Source organism: Lepisosteus platostomus, chromosome 19 (assembly GCF_059453375.1).
Source record: "Lepisosteus platostomus isolate fLepPlt1 chromosome 19, fLepPlt1.hap1, whole genome shotgun sequence".
In the NCBI taxonomy this organism is placed as follows: Eukaryota; Metazoa; Chordata; class Actinopteri; order Semionotiformes; family Lepisosteidae; genus Lepisosteus; species Lepisosteus platostomus.
In genome coordinates this window covers 4,950,752-4,963,646 of record NC_142629.1, presented here as the reverse complement: position 1 = coordinate 4,963,646, position 12,895 = coordinate 4,950,752, and positions in this window count along the sequence as shown.

Sequence of the window (12,895 nt, the reverse complement as noted above, 5' to 3'; positions counted from 1 at the left end):
GTAATTTCTGACACATTATTATTACACCAAATATGCTTATTTTACAATTGAATCCACTTGTACACAAACATTTGTTTTGAAGAAAGATTGCTACAGCAACTGGACTTTAGAATAATATAAACATTAAACGAGTGGATTGGTTAACAGATCGGTGACTTTTTTTGTTTCCGTAGCTGTCGCATTGGGTGGCAAATAAAAGACACTTCTAGAACTTCTTGTTCTTCTTCTGAAGCAATAATTATGTTTTTTTATAGTAGAAAAGTGAGAAAACTGACCAATGACCTTTTTTTCCATTCCCATCTATAAACGCGTGCTTAGATATATAATTTGTGGTTCATTTGTATTCATTTAAGTTGTTGTCCTCAGTTTTTCCGCAGAAAAACACAGCTGTCCAGGACACTGCCCACAGCACCATGCCTAATCCAAACTGAAGAGTCAAGGGTAGTTTAGGATCCCGTTAAAACTCTTTTTTTTTAGCATGCAGAGCCTCCAAAGGCGCCAAAATGTAGAAAATCACATGGTAGCTGTGTGATCTAGAAAAAACATCTGCAAGAACACACACATACAAGCACTCATTCAATTGCAAAAAATTAAATTCCAGAAATGCTGGAAATTAGGGATAATTGGATAGATAGAAAATGACTTGTGCTCTGTCACTGTTTTTTTTTTTTGTGGTTTTAAACATGAATCTCAGAATTAACAGCAGAGCATGCTGCGGGAGCATTTAGGATTAGGAACGCGGGATTAGGATTCTTTCATTCCTCAGGGAGCCCTTTGAGCAAATAGCCAAATGCTAATCACTGTGAACCTCTGAAGAGGAGTGTAAAGATTGAGATAAAGTCTTCACTGATAACATTAGGAGACTAGTCACACTGGCTGTTTTAAGTGGACTGCCCTAATCCTTATATCACATGTTGCTGAGATGTAAAGGGATTCTAAGTAAAATGTGGAATTTTTGGAGGAGCATTTTACTATATAGTACAATTGGCTAGGCATTAATAGTTTTATAACTCAACAATGATTCTTATAACTAAGGGACCTTTCTTTTGAAAACACAAATGTGCAGTAAACCTTATTCATTTATATGGATACATTTCAAGATCCGAGATTATTTTAAAACCAATACAAATGCATAAAATGTTATCAATTTGGGATTAAAAATCTTTATTTATCTGCTCTGGTTTCATACTTATTAAATTTAGAAATATTAAAGGGGCAAAAGGCTCACAATTTAACGGCATGTTTAACCAGGCATTGGGACTCTCTAGTGTGATACATTTGCTAAAAAAGAAGAAACACCTGATTTCTTGAATTTCTTCATGCAAGGAAAAGAACCAGTGCATTTAAATGAATTGGTTCACATTCTTTGCTTATATTTACTGTATATGCAAAATCTCCCTTGTTTAGTAAGATAACCACCAGTTGCTCGGTTAATTCAACTACACCGATCCGATTTGTTAACGAATTAAAGGAAACTATGTGAAAACTCTCTACAATATGTGAAATTATTTGAAATTTGCCAGTATGCGTGTATTCATTTTTTTAATCTAAATTTGTATCTCTTATATTCTAGTTAGTGATTTTAATACTATATTTACATTTTCTTAAAAGTCCGTTGATACTACTGTACATTGCGATTGATTTTCACTTTATCTCTATAAGGAAAATGTTCAGAAAAATTAATGAAAGGCTAGAAATTTTACTAACAAGTGATCAACTGCTTTTTGATGTAACGTATCACCTCATTTTCATGGTTAAGGGCAGGGATTTGCAAGACATAAGCACATACTCAGATATAAACAAAACTCCAGATGTTCTTCATTGCCTAAAGCTGGGTTATTTCAAGAACAGTCTGAATAAAGTGCACAATAAAAATATGCAAACTCAATTATTATTTTGAAAATCATTCTGCAAGCACACCAAGGAAAACATAGCTTAATTGGACATCATAGTGTCTTGTAGGTCTACATGGAGATTACATACTGTAAACTACAAACTATTTTTAGTCTTTCTACAAGTCTATTTATGGAGAACACAGGACTAACAACATGCTTTAATGAAGATTTTCAGCTTCTTAATAGTTTTTATGGCTGGAAATAGTTTGAGAAATATTTTTTTCAGAGATCTTGTGGGAATTCATTCTAATCTTCAGTATTGTATTGTATTGAATTTCACTTAACTCCACTGTATGAACAAATGCCTACAGTTTGTAAATATCACATAACACATTAAATATGCCCAATTACAGTGTTTTTGTAGGAACCAATGTTATTATATTCAATTCAGAAAGCATTTTTAAAGTATAGGTCAGGGCTAAATCATAAGGCACTGTAAAAAGTGCTGGAGATTTTGTGATGTCCTCTTTAGCAGGGGATGTATTTTATGCCATACAGCAAATCTTATCATTTGGTTTAGATCGAGTCATAAATCTTTTGTTTCACAATGGATACAGCTGCTCGGGTGGTGATTTGTCAGAACCCAAGTGCAAGAGCCCGGAGAGCGAAAAGTGAAAGGTGAAAATGAGCTAATGAATTGCTGTCCGGCGGGTCTTAATCAACCCAGGCCGGTCAGCAAAGGGGCGGAACGACGATCCAAGGAGAAGCCGGACCAACTCCATCCCTGGCGAGAATAAAAAGGCTCCTGATCACAGCCGGGCGGAACAAGGGAGTTTCGGGTACGGAAGAAACCGAACAGGCTTGGCAGGGCAGCCCTCAGAACTGTCAGGGTCGAGGCGGTAAGCGGTGAAAAGGACAAGTGTAGAAAAGCTGCTGGTTTGAATCAAGAGACAGCTGCGGCAGGCGATGCGGAGTGCAGGCTAGAAGCTAAGGCCGGGGCGCCGGGTGATGCTTGGAGCTGCTTGCACAGAGCGGAGGCTGGAAGCCGGGGTTGCTGCCAAACAGAATCGGACGGTCGGAAGACAGGGAGTCTCATGTACGGGAGAGTCAGAGCTGCGAGCTTCATGGGAAAGGGGCCAGACGCCTTACAAGGGCAGACTTGAAGCCGCCGAGACCGCCGCGCAGAGCGAAGGCTGGCGGTGTGTGAGGGCGACACTGGAGCTGGGAACTGCTGCACAGAGCAAGGGCAGAGAAGATAAAAGGAGGCTCGGGTACGGAGAAACCGAATAGCGAGCGAGCCTCCCCCCCCCAAAGAAAGGGGGGGACCAAACAGGTTTCAGGGCAGTCCTGAGATTGCAATTTCTGTGCAGGGTTAAAGATTGTCTAGCTCAGCAAAAATAAAAGCGCAGAGTGAGCCGGAAGTGCCAGTGAAATGGTGCTGTGGAAAAAATGACGACATGTCGTCGACGCGGCACCTCGGTTTTATATAGAAAAGCGGGAATTGAATAATAAGCTAATTAACGCGGATCGCGAAAAGGTGATCCAGATAGAGCAGCACGATCCTAGCAAACTGTGAGCCCTCGTGAGAATGTGACGGTTTCCCAGAGCAACCAGTAGCCGAAGGATGCCGTCACGACACTACCAACTTACATATTCATGCTTTTTTTTTGCTCTTTTAGGCAAATTTTGTTCCACATATGGCAGGTCCATAGTGAGTCCATTCTACAATATTTTCATATGAAAGTGAACAAATGCACTCTTGATTCCCCACTTTCATGTTCCTATTTTTGCTCTCAATACAATTTTATCACATCATCATACTTATTTTTGCCCCTCTCCTGTGATTCTGACGGGAGTTTATCTACTTATCTGAGATGCCAAAGCCTTTTTACAAGCCTCTGTACAGAGACTGGGAAAATCACCAAACGGAAAGAGTTTATTGTGCAAAACTACTGGCCCTTGTGAATAGGGGGCTGGAAATGTTTTAAAATGCTGTTACAACACAAAACAAACACAATGGAAACAGTGACTATGTTGTTTATGGTCTCAAAACTAGTTATCAGATCAGGTAAATTAGTGCAGCCTCATCATAAAAGTGTTGTCTATTCATTCATTGAAAACAATGCAAATGTATATTTTCAGAAAAGTAGTACAAAAAATGGGCCAGATATTTAATCCAGTAATAGAGATTGATGTTTGATTATAGTTCGTATTATTAGTTCATTGAACTGCCAGGATGGTTTTAAATTAGATGCAAACACATATTCTTGGCATAATAATGTAATATAATAAACCAAAGAAATGTGAAAAACATTTAAATGATTCACATTTTGTTAAACGTTTAACATAACATAAATGTGGAACTGATCGAAACAGAAGGCGACAATCTTTAATCTGTCCCTTTTAAATGACTAAATGAATACAAGAATTTTAAAGCTGTCATGTCTCATTTTGCAAAGTCAGAAGTCATTGTCACCACATGGCTCAATGCTCATAGCTCATGTTTCACTTGGCTATTGTGTCATCGTGCAAAGACGATATACCCCTCATGGAAAACTGAGCCAAGTTTAAGGTCAGCCAAAGATTCGCACTGCGATACAATCCCTTCAATCATGCATTTTGGCTGTCTGAAACCAATTCTGATGAAAAAGACGAAAGATTTAGAGTCTGTGCAGACTGTCAAGCCTGCGGAATCCTTGTATCCAGACAGTTATATTCACAAAAGGCATGATTAGATTATTTCGAATTATAGACTATTATTAATGCCTGTTACAAGCAAATGCCTAATGGTTAGAATTGGTCATTCCAGACTTCTGTCTTCTCAAAGAAAAGTTACTATTCAGATAACAACACAAAGAGGGTCTCTCAAATGTCTTTTTTAGCTAGGGAACATGGAGACCCCAAGCTGCTTTCAGCTTTTCTAGAGGGTTTTATTTCTTTCGTTTCCCCCAAGGAACACATCCCGTTATTGGAATTCAGTGGGGAATAAACCTCTGGTTAGGCTAAAATAAGATTACAGATTCACATCTGTAGCAGGATAAAAATGATCTGTCCTTAGGGGACAAAAACAGTTGTCAGGATATGAAGTAGAGAGAGTAGGTCAAAACCTGGACAGATAAACATGCACCCTAAAAACAGAATTGGTTATAAATAAACATTGCTCCAAAGAATGAAAGAGAAACGAGGATAGTATTAGGTTTCTGTATTTAGATTGGGATTTAGGATAATGTATTAAAATTAAACGTCTGAAGAATGTTGTGTAGTCTCATACATTTTCCTAGAGATAATAAATACCCCTGTTATTACATATCCTATATATCCTGCCTACACTATGCAAAAGTGAACAAGTACAAACGTTAATCCATAACCACAACATAGAGCTGAGTGCATGGTGTGCTGAAAAAGGCTTCAGCGTTCTCGATCCCTGGAAATCTTCTATCGGGAAAGGCTATCTGCTCAGACACAAGGGATTACACCTGGGTGTGATTAGTACCAGTGGAAGGGCAGGTTTCTAGAATGGAAAAGGAGAGGAAACAAATAAAATTGAAAGGATGAATCCTACAGAAAATGGATAATAATAATTGCTTACAAGTACAGTATATAGCACTTTTTCTGGACACTCCACTCAAAGCACTTTACAGGTAATGGGGACTCTTCTCCACCACCACCAGTGTGCAGCCCCACCTGGATGATGTGATGGCAGCCATAGTGCACCAGTACGCTCCCCACACATTAGCTATCAGCGGGGAGGAGAACAGAGTAATTAAGACAGTTCAGAGATGGGGATTATTAGGAGGCCGTGATTGGTAAAGGACAATGGGAAATTTGGCCAGGACACCGGGGTTAAACCCCTACTCTTTTCGAGAAACACCCTGAAATTTTTAATGACCACAGAGAGTCAAGACCTCAGTTTTACATCTCATCCGAAGGACAGCGCCTTTTTTCAGTATAGTGTCCCCGTCACTATACTGGGGCATTAGGACCCACATGGACTGCAAGGTGAGCGCCCCCTGCTGGCCCCACTAACACCTCTTTCAGCAGCAACCTTAGTTTTTCTCAGGAGGTCTCCCATCCAGCTACTGACCAGGCTCACACCTGCTGAGCTGCAGTGGGCTGTCAGTTGTGAGCTGCAGGGTGATATAGCTGCTGGCATAACATAATGTAATGGTGAAGAATAAAATAGAGCATACACAGTTTTTTTAGAGAGACAATAAATTCTGTAAAAGAGAATCCAGGCATGTACTCCAGATGTATCAAGGGTCTCAGAAAGTCTATGTATGAAAATATCCAAAAGGTGTAGTTTTAGACGTATGCAATAGAGCAAATCTTCAGAAGGTGGGAGAAAATAGGGAGGCATGTTTCACAAACATGGTGAGAACATGCACACAACACAAAGAAACAAGGCCTAAATTAAAATGGAAACCAGGATCCTGGAGCTGGGGGGCAGGAGTACTGACATCCCACACTACCGTACTGGTTGAAACAAATAAACATAACCATCTTTCAAAAAGAAAGGTATTTCTTATGGAAATAAAGTCAACCTTCGCAGGCTGTTATGAATGACATCTGGCCTTCAAATTTGGGATCCCCCCCAGCCATTAATATAAACACCATAACCTTTTTTGGGGGATTTTTTTCTGCTGCTTCAGGAACTGGAGGCTTAATTCATATGACCACTGAGGCACAAATAATGTGGTTTTATTACTCACAATATATCCTTTATCACACGGAGCATGAAAGAAATGCCATCTAACTGCAGAACAAATCTTGGCACAGTGCAGAACTTTTCTTCTTATCCTCTCAAGGGGAAGGAAAAAGAGAGGAGATGGTGCATTTTTTAAGCAGGCCCAGTGTTACTTTAGCGAGAGGAGGGGGCTGAAGAGAAGTTAACCGACTTGGGCTCCTTGTGCCACAATTCAATGCCAAAAAAAAGGGCTTCCCATTGTGTCTTAGAACAAGGGTTTGGGGGTTGGGTGTGGTTTATTAAAAAGAGGCCAGGCAGGAACAAAACAACACAGAACAGCAACAAAAAGTTCTTTCTTTATGTTTTCACGCATCCTTTTTCATGTAAGTGAGGTGCGTTAAAGCCATCGCTGGAGTGTGAATAAAAAGGACATGGACACTGAGAATACAGCTGCCTCCTTTAAGTCCTCCCATTCAGGAGAAGACAACACACCCGTCTCCACGGCAACCAGCCCCGAGAGACTCTCAGACACAATTAGGGTGGCAGCTGCTAACTAGATTCAGCTGAACAAAGATAACCAGGTCTAGCATTAAACCACATCCACTCATTCTTCTGCTACACAGTATCCTGAACCACTCGGCTTTAAAGTGTTGAGTTAATGCTCAGGGACTTCCCACTGAAAAAAAGTGGCAGGATTAGAAAAAAAAATAGACACACAGCCCCCACACAGTCTTTGCGAAATCATTAGAAATACATCGGAAGTTAACGTTTTGAGATTGTTTTTTCAGTCCTTACATCATCGATCACATTTTATATGTAAGATCTTACATTTTCTTTATAGTACGACACTGTATATACTATCAAGAGTTTGGTGAGAAATGGGACATGTCAGATTTCTCATTTTCAGACACGTATCACTTCGTGATAGATGTCTAAAGATCTTAAAATGTCTAAATAAAGGTCTAACAGAGTCTTAAAACACAATTTTACATTAGTAAGCCAGACTGTACTTTGCTGGGAATGTGGGAAAACTGGGATTTTTTAAGGAATTTCAAAACCACCACTGTTGATTTAAGAGGTTAGATTTTAGATTTATTATTTGCATACAGTGAAACATATACCTCACCAGTTTTAGCCAGTCTGAAGGTCACATACTGTATCGAATGTTGTTTAATGCGAAATGTGTTTAAACGTTCAAGAAGGAGTGATTGATTTATCACCCTTCAGTTCTTCCAGTATTGCAGAATATGGTATATGCATTAAATGAGCCCATCACATTTATGTGTATCTACAGTGCATGTGTCTGTGAGTGTGTCTTATGTTAAGGAGAAATGAAATACATTTCAGTTACTTGCAACAGTACTTAAGGTAATGCAAGTACAAGCTGTTTTTTTCAGATATTTAAAAAAAACAACTTATTTTTCCAAATAAAGAGTTCTTATTCAATTAATTAAGAAAGACATTTGAACCTGTTATCGCTTGTTGTTTTTTTTTTCAAATATTTTATGCACAGTCCATTTTACCACGGATATTCAGTTCAAAGGATCCTAACAAAGTTTCCAGGCCCTACAGGTCACTCACAATAAAATGCCCTCTCAGCATAGAGAGCGGTAAATTAGTGCTCACACAACAGGGAAAAGAAAACTCAGGAAATCTTTGCCACTCATTTGCTGCCTCCTGCCTGGCTAGGCGCCCAGCACAATACAGGAAACTTCAGTTACAGCTCAGGGGGTTCTTGGGCAGAGTTTTTCTCTGCCATTCAACTGTTCTGGTAGAATGCATTAGTGATGCATTTCTTCAGACTAACAATTGGGAGTGATTCAATTTCCTGAAAAATAAGGACGTGTGAAATTTAATTAGTGTCCCTTTCCGAGATCAAAACTCTGCTTTCCTTCAGTATCCAGTCCTTTTTTAATGAGAATCTCTAAAGATTCAAGCCTTTCGCAAACAAGTGAGTTGTCTTTTGTGTGTTCATCATTTCCATTCTTATCCTAATTGTTATTCTTCAAAATATTTGAGCTTATTGTCTGCAATTCACCCCCCTCGCTTTTCCACTGGCCTCAAGAATGCAGACAGGGGGAGGCTGTAACATGAGAGAGAGAGACTTTTTCTTCCCAAAGGGATGCCACACTGAGTCCCACTGCAATGAGCAAAGAAAACACAAGAATTACAAATATTGTTCAAATCGTTCTTCTTTTCTTTCGGGATGATTTACCCACAGAAATGAAACATGACAGAATATACCAGGCACAGTTCGTTCTATGTTGAAGTTTCATAAAAAGTAGACGTACTATCAGTTTCTATTATTTTATTTGTCTGTTACTAATCAGTATTTGGGTTTTTTTTTAAAAGAAAGCCCAGCTCTTCCTTAACATTTGCTCCTAGACACCCCTGAATTTAGCTTTTACTAGAAATTGATCTCTGTAGTCATCTCTTTTAGATGCGGAACGTATTTTTGTGAAGCCCTTACAATGCGCAGTTCCAATAACGTGGTTATTCAGATTGTACAAACCAAGCCTGTAGAGTCCAGCGCAAGCTAAGAAAATGTAAGAGGCAAGAAAGATGGCTCCTGATGGCTTTCTTAAGTCCCTGGGAAGTGATTTCAAACATCAAACATCCCCTTTGTCCCAGGAGATGCTTGGCCAGATAGCATGACAACAACTGAACACCTTCCCTCTCCATGACTCAGGAGATCACTGTTGCACAAACAGAAAACTGTGCACTGTTGCTCTGCTGTGACCCTCAGTCACATTGTCACTCACAAAATCAGGCATCCCTCAGCAGTCTCAAACTCATTAACTCCATAGCCTTTCACAGGAAGATCATAACTCCAGCAGCAGCCCAACAGAACACCTCTAACCAGAATCTACCAGGTTTTTATTTATTTATTATATACTCCTCCAAAAATACATGTAATGTAATGTTATTCTCATACCACAGAAAATGTAGGAAGGTTTAAAAATTTGAAGCTTTCATGAACGTAGGCGCTATATTTACATTTCTGTTTCTAGGAAATGATCCTGTGATGAAGACATACCAGGGGCTCAATGTTGTTGAGGACAAATATAAAAAAATAGACCATAGCATCATGACTATTATGGATATTTAAAAAAATGTAAAGAGAGGTATCGTATGAAGTTCACTTGAACTAACTAATGTCATAATAACAATGTTTGTTCCAGTAAAAGTTATCATGTCATCTTTTCAAACCTGGATGAAAGATGAAACCCCAAGATAAAAAATTGCATTTACTTTATTTTCAAACTGGAAATACTTTTGTTTTTTTCCTTACTCCTCAATACCCAAATCCCGCTGATGCAGCTAGACTTTGAGCACATGAGGGATTTGCATTTTTTTACATTTTCATTTCGGGGACCGACAGCCCAAGCTGGAAGAGACAGCCCTCACTTAATTATGACTGTTCTCAATACAAGGTCTCAATACATATTTTAAAAAGCAACTGTGCTGTAGTTTATAGTTTTGTTTTAAAGGGAACAAGTATAGGAACCCACTCGGACGTGTAGATAAGAGAACGATGAAAAATTCAGGCAGATCAGAATGATCTATATTCCAAAGAGCAGCGTTTTCTACTCAGTGTGCACCTGGTTATCATCTCTCTCTGATGATAGCACACCATCTAGTGGTTCACATAGGGAATGGCATTCAAACACATAAAAAAAAGGCAGCAGCTACCTTCGCCCATCCTCGTGCGCCGTGTTATGCCGCACACAAAACACATTTTCTAAGCACACCGCTTGTCCGTCTTAATAAGTGTTCATTATATCTACGGAATACAGAATAGCAGCCTTTTCCAGTCGAACTCCCTTTAAAAAACCCGTTTTTCCCAAGTGAAAGCTTGTAAGAGCACCGCGGTGACTAAGATCCCGTGTGTCCTTTCATATTGCGCTTGTAGGTTCACCCCTCTCCTACAGATGTCCTTGATCAGTTTCAAAAGAACACTAAACAAGCAAAACTAAAAAGAACAAAAATTAAATGTGTTGATTGTAAACTGTATGAATTCAAATCCTGAACTCAATATTTGGTGGAATGGCCTCTGACAGCAGCAAGTCTTTTCTGGAAAGTCTCAACTATACACCCCGGACTGATGCAATTTTTGTCGTGGTTCTTGGTGGATTTGCTCAGACTCTCTCACCTTGCTTGGGGACAGCAGTTTTCATTCAAGTCAGGTCTCTGACTTCACTTTTTTTTTTCTCAACCCACTCCTGTGTAGCCCTGGGTCATTATTCTGCCGAAAGGTGGATTTTCACCGATCTTGTTTAGTCTTCAGAAGATCGAAAATTCATCTAGTATTTTCCCCTCCTTTGCTTTCTGGTCCCTGCTGAAAAGAAGATTCCCCAAAGCATGATGATGGTGTCACTACCATGCTTGACAGTAGGGACAGTGATGATTAGGAGATGTACTGTGTTGGTCTGTACCGAACATAACACTTAGAAATAGACCATAACCTTTCCAATTTGGTCTCATCACACCACTTCTTTTTGTCACATTTTTGCACACACACAGGTGTTTTGCTGTAAAATCAATGCAGGCTTATATTAAGAACTGGCTTCCTTCTTGCCATTCTTATCTTACAGGATAGTTTTGTGAAGTCTCCTGGATATTGTCAACTGGTACACTTCGGCCTTGAATGTTGTGTTTCTAGCAAATATTAATTGCTACTTCAAAGTGAAATAACTGCAAGCTTGCAAACTATTATAATAATGCTGAACTCCAAACACTGTTGGTTGTTTGGTTGTTTGGCCTACCTATAAATCCCATTTCACGAAAACAAGATCATTAAAAACATACTTAGAACTTTCTGTTTAACACAGTAGATAGAAAGTAAACTATTTTCAAAGATTTTGGAGAGGCTAATAATTTGTCAAGAGGAACTGGAAAAAAAGTTTTCCACACTTAAATCTTAGTCACCCACATTCACAATATTTCAGATATCTAGGCGTTTTACATTTCAAGGGTTACTAATTTGCCGAACTTAATTTATGTATGAGGTCTCAAAACCAGAAGGTTTCTAAAGCACAATTAAATTAATAAAATGCAATTCCCTGTTGCTTGTTTGGGTGTAAATTGGTTGTTTCAAGCCTAAAACACACTTTTGTCTTCAGAATTAAGTGATGATGTTGCCACATGTTGAAGGGTATCAAACTGCACTGTGGCATTCTTCAGTTCCAGCCCAGAGATGCAGCACCCAAGCTCAGTTCCAGTTAGGGACATCTATAATCTGAAATGAATCAAACATGTTTAATAATAAGTTCAGCACATATGATCTTGTCAGAACCCAAGAACCCACGCCTGTCTGCTGTACATTTGAATTAAGATCATAAAGGAACTTGTGAGCAAAAAATCAATCCAGATTCACAGAAAATAACTATACAAAATGTATAGTCACACAAGGCAATGTTGATCAAGTGCAGGAGACAAAAAGAAAACTAGACAGAGTTAGAACAGGACACAAGAAATGGTAAATTGGGATTTTTGTCAGCAGCTGAACAGATACAGTAGGACAAGAATCAGATACAAGGGATCTGTGAGCAACTGGTTCCAGCATTTCCTTTCTGTCTGATATTGGTGACCAGTCTTCACGTTGGTAAGACACAGAGCATCTACTTTTGCAATTAGTACCGTCCTCTCTCAGAGACAAGTGTCTCTGGGGTTCTGTTTGCATGCTGTTTCCTTGTTATAAAGGGTAAATGTATACGTTAACTAGGGTGTGTTGGAAGATATGTAAAAATTTAGAACATGCAAAACTGAAATTTCCTCAGTGGCATGTAGTATAACAACTTTTCGGTAACTTTTGACATCCTTGTTGCTCAAACCTTTTTTCTACGAGTATGACTTTAGCTAGACTTACACAATCACAACCCAGAAAATGAAAGTTGTGGGTAGTTGGTTAGCTTGGTGTTAATATGTGTAACCAGAAGGTAAGAGTTGGGAGACAATATTATGAATGTGAATATATAATATTTTTCAGGTGGGTAGTTCAGGTACTAGGTAAAGGGTATATATACCCTTTATATAATATTTTTTACAAGTTTAAAACATTAACAAATCTTTTATTTTGTTGCATTAAGTCTGTTGGGCCTCTTGTGCTTACAACAGATTTACAGCATTAAGACTTGATTTATCAAGGAGCTGAATTAATGTTCTGCTGAATAAGATAATATTTTTTTTCTGTAGTACCATTGACTAAGTGCTTTAAATTTGTGTATTATCATCAGAATAATATAATATCCTTAAAATGTAATAATATGGTCTTATGCAAAGATTGCAGGTTCATCATTTGATTGCAAGATTGCAAGAACAAAAAAGATCCAATATACACAAAATGCATAATGCAATTCTGCTTTATTTGGCTGTA